Source organism: Hevea brasiliensis, chromosome 9, assembly GCF_030052815.1.
Source record: "Hevea brasiliensis isolate MT/VB/25A 57/8 chromosome 9, ASM3005281v1, whole genome shotgun sequence".
Taxonomy (NCBI): domain Eukaryota; kingdom Viridiplantae; phylum Streptophyta; class Magnoliopsida; order Malpighiales; family Euphorbiaceae; genus Hevea; species Hevea brasiliensis.
Genome location: NC_079501.1, coordinates 84,292,501 through 84,297,431, shown reverse-complemented (window position 1 = coordinate 84,297,431; position 4,931 = coordinate 84,292,501).

Genomic DNA, 4,931 nt, shown 5'->3' with positions numbered 1-4,931 from the left:
CTTGTTTTGGCAGTTCTCCAACATCTATATGAGTTAAGATAAAGCACAATTGGAAAATACTTTCTTTACTACATATGGTCCCTCATAAGTTGGTGATCATTTGCCTCGAGGATCACTTTGGTTTGGCAACATTTTCTTCAAAACAACTTCTCCGAGTTGAAATTCTCGAAGGCTTACTTTCTTATCAAATGCCCTAGCCATTATGCTTTGATATAATTACCTATGAAAAACTACAGCTAGCCTTTTCTCATTGATCAAATTAAGCTAGTCAAGTCTTGTTTAGACCCATTCAATTTTATCTAGTTCCGCCTCCATCAAGATTTGTAAAGATTGGCAAAACTGCCTCCATGCCATACATTAATGAACATGGGTTGGCCTAATTGATGTCCTTACAACAGTTCGGTAAGCATGAAGAGCAAAATGAAACATGTTATGCCAATCTTTGTAAGTCATTGTCATTTTTCCATAGAGATTCTTATTTACAGCCTTAATAGCTCCATTCATTTGAGGCCGATCGAGTGATGAATTGAGGTGATGGATCTTATATTGATTACACAACTTTTTGACATTTGAGCCATTCAAATTCTTGGCATTTTCAATGATAATCTCACAAGGGAGGCCATATCTGCAAATGATGTTATTCTTGAAAAACTTAATGATTGTATTCTTAGTGACATGAGCATATGAAGTGGCCTCAACCCACTTAGTGAAATAATCAATAGCTACCAAAATGAATTTGTGCCCATTGGAGGCTTGGGAGTAATTGGACCAATGACGTCGATGCCTCACATTGCAAATGGCCACGGAACTAATTGGACCAATGACGTCAATGCCCAACATTGCAAATGGCCACGAAGCTACCAAATTTTAAAGTTGATAAGGAGGGGTATTTATTCGATCGATATAAATTTAACACTTATGACACTTTAGAAACTAATCAATACCGTCATTTTCTAAGGTGGTCTAATAGTATCCTCACTACAAGATTTGCCTAGCCATCATATGTCCATTGGCATGCATGGCACAATTCCCCTTATAAGTTTCAAAAAGAATCCTTTTGGCCTCATTTTCATCCACACATCTTAACAATTCACCATCAACGTTTCTTTGTATAGGATTTTGCCACTTGGGAAATACCCTAAGGCTAATCTTTAGATCATCCTTCTTTCATTCTTACTTGCCCCTGGTGGGTATTCCCTTATTTTGATGTACTGCTAAATGTTATGATACCAGGGTTTTCCATCTATCTCTTCTTCAATCACAAGATAGTACGCTGGATCATCTCTTGCTTTTATCAATAATAACCGCACCTTTTGCTCTTCTTCTATTCGAGTCATAACTGCTAGTGTGGCTAAAACATCTGCTTATTGGTTCTTGTCACAATCCAAATGGGTAAAAGAGATCTCATCAAATTTCTTAATAAACTTAAGGAGATATTTCTGGTATGGGATTAGCTTAGGGTCTCTAGTTCGTTATTGCCCTTTCACTTAGTAGATTATTAAGGCCGAATCTCCATACACTTCCAATTTCTTTACTTTCATCCTAATAGTAGCTTGCAAGCACTCTCATAGGCTTCATATTTAGTGACATTGTTAGTGCACTCAAATCTCAGCTTCACGGCTACTAGGAAGTGTTTTCCATCTGGGGATACTAGCACTGCCCTTATTCCACTACCAGAGAGGTTAACTGCTCCATCAAAATATATTTGCCATGCATCATCTTGCCCCTCTCTTTCTTCATCTATTACATTAATATGTTCATCTGGGAATTCAAAATCTAAAGCTTTATGGTTATCGATTGGATTTTCTGCTAAGAGATTAGCTATCACACTCCCTTTTTCTGCTTTCCTTGTCATATAGACGATGTCATATTGTGAAAGTATGACTTACCACTTTGTATCCTCCCTGATATGAATGCACTTTCAAAGAGATACTTGATCAGATATATCCTAGAAATGAGCCAAGTTTTATAGCTCAACATGTAATGCTTGAGATGATGAGCTGTCCATGCTAGCACACAAGAAGTCCTTTCCACAAATGAATAACACACTTCACATTCATTGAACTTTTTGCTCAAACAGTAAATAGTCTTTCCTTTCTTCCTGTGTTACCATGTTACCTTAGGGCACAACCTATAGAGACTTGGAGAATTGCCACGTATATGATTAGTGGTCTACCCGACGTTAGGGAACTAGGATAGGTGGATTTGATAAATACTACTTGATCTTTTCAAAGGTTTCCTAACATGCTTCATCCCATTCTGCAGTATTATTCTTCTTTAGCAACTTAAAGATTGGCTTGGCTTTAGTTATGAGATTAGAGATGAATCTAGAGATGTAATTCAGTTTCCTATGAAAACTACGCTCTTCCTTTTCTTTTTTTAGAGATGGTATTTCTTGAATGGCTCTAATTTTATCTAGGTCAATTTTTATCCTTTTCTCATTGACTATAAATCCCAATAATTTTCAAGATTTGCCCTGAATACATATTTTACTGGGTTTAATCTCAACTTGAATTCCCTTAGCTTTTTAAACACCTTTCTTAGAATTGCCACATGGCTTTCTGCCCCTGTTGACTTGATAATCATATCATCCATGTAAACTTCTACTTCTTTATGCATCATATTATGGAACAATATGACAATGGCATATTGATATGTTGCCCTAATGTTCTTTAGCCCAAAAGGCATAGCTCTATAATAAAATACACCCTATTGAGTAATAAAAGCCATTTTCTCCTTGTCTAATTCATCCATTAAAATTTGATTGTACCCTGAAGCTCCATTAATAAATGAACATCTGCATAAGCTTGCTCATTATCAACTAACACATCAATATGCGAGAGTGGAAAATCATCCTTCAGACTAACCTTGTTAAAATTCCTGTAATTGATGCATACTCTTACCTACCATCTTTCTTCATCACTAGAACTACATTAGCTGTCCATTTTAGGTATTTTACCATTTCTAGGAATCTAGTATCGTACTGCTTTTTGATTTTATCCCTAACTTTCAACAATGTGTTAGGATCCATCCTTCTTAATCTTTGCTTTACAGGCACTGCCCTTGGTATTAAAGGGATCTAATGAGTCACAATTTGTGGATCTAAACCAAGCATATCATCATAGATCCACAAAAGTATATATATGAATTCCCAAAGCAATTGAATCATGTCATCTAATTCCTCATTCTCTACCACTTTAGGTTCTTTCTCTCTCCCTTTCTCTTTTTTTTTTTCTTTTGTTCCTAGACTTGGGGTGTTCATCCGATGTCTACAGGGCAAAAGACTAGGTTCATCCAATTCTGGTTATCCTATTATTTCTCTTAGGGGTATGCACTCTTCCTCTTCATCAGAATTACTAGCTTCCATGGCAATTATAGGTCTTTCAAATTTAATATGAGGAATATCAGTAGTGATTGAATTATTATGATTTAGTTGATCATCAATCGTGAGGAAATTGAAATGCAATAATTAAAAGAGTAAAATTTAATAAGTGATTTTATGAATAAAGAAAAAGCAAAATAAAAGAAAGAAGGTGAACACGAGATTTTGGAAAATGTGTTATTAATTCATTAATATTTAACCATAACATAAGGTCCGTTTACATAAAGTTCCACTTGACACCATGGACTAAGTGATCAAAGGTTGATAACAAAATATAGATTACTTAAAAAAAAAAAGCACAGGAACATCTTCTTCCTCCCAATTGTCAAGCTCTTGACCCTCTTCCATTAGCATAATCAACATATCTAGCGTAAGACCTAGCTACAAGACATTGATGGATAGTTCAGAGGAGATTCCTCCACTTTCTCTGTGATTTCCTGAATAACTAGTAGGGAATGGGCAACTTGAACTGTCGAAAGAAAAATGTATTTAATTTGGGTGACAACCATCTTTCCTCTATAGAACTTATCAAAGCGCTGGTCAGGAAGCATATATCTCAATTTAAATCTCCCATTCAATAAGGCATCTTTGTCACACCCTAACTTAAAACACCCTTTTCTTCTTGTGATAGCTATGGGTTCATTCCGCGGCATGGGTTCATCCCTCTTCATATCTATCCTTAAGCATGCCATTTACCACTATACTAGAGACCCCCTGTTCATTCCTCGATTTTCCATGCAATTCCAAAGCATGTAAAGAACATTATAATGCTTGTTCAGTTATTTCTATACATGGGAAAAACTGAGGCTTGGTAACTAGCATAGCTTCTTCCCCTTTGATAGTAACTATCTTGCCATTAATAACATATTTAATCCTTTGATGCAAAGAAGAGGGTATTGCATTGGCTATATGAATCCAAGGTCTTCCCAAAAATATGGTACAAGCTGATTCAATATTCATCACTTGAAAAGTGACATCAAAAGTGCATGCCTCAATTTAGAATGGCAACTCAATGTCTCCCAACACATCTCTCTTTGTTCCATTGAAAGCTTTAACTATCATGTTGCTTGAACGCATCAATGATGGTTATATTGGGAGCTTAACTAAGGTTACACTTGGAAATATATTAATTGTAGACCCATTATCAATTAGTGTAACACCCTTATATGAAGTAGTCCGTACATTCTACTGTTCCCGTGACTAGTGCCTGTCTGGACTGCTAGAATATTTGAGACTATGTTTAATTCACATAGAAGAGCCATAAATAAAATTGATAAAGATTAAATGAAGTTAGATAAAAATAAGAGAAACAAAGCACAAATCAGTTAAATGAGCCGAAGGTCTTGGCGGTGGGTGACCGACTCGGGAAGCGACTGCGAACTCAGTTGCTACTCTAAATTCATATGGGACACCATGACATCCTTAATTGAGGGTTAATTGCGATACTTCTGGGAATTTGAAAATCAAAGAAATAAAAAGGGAACAAGCATAATTAAGATAACTCGATGAGGGACATTATGGTTAATTCACTCCTAGAGGTGATTTTTAG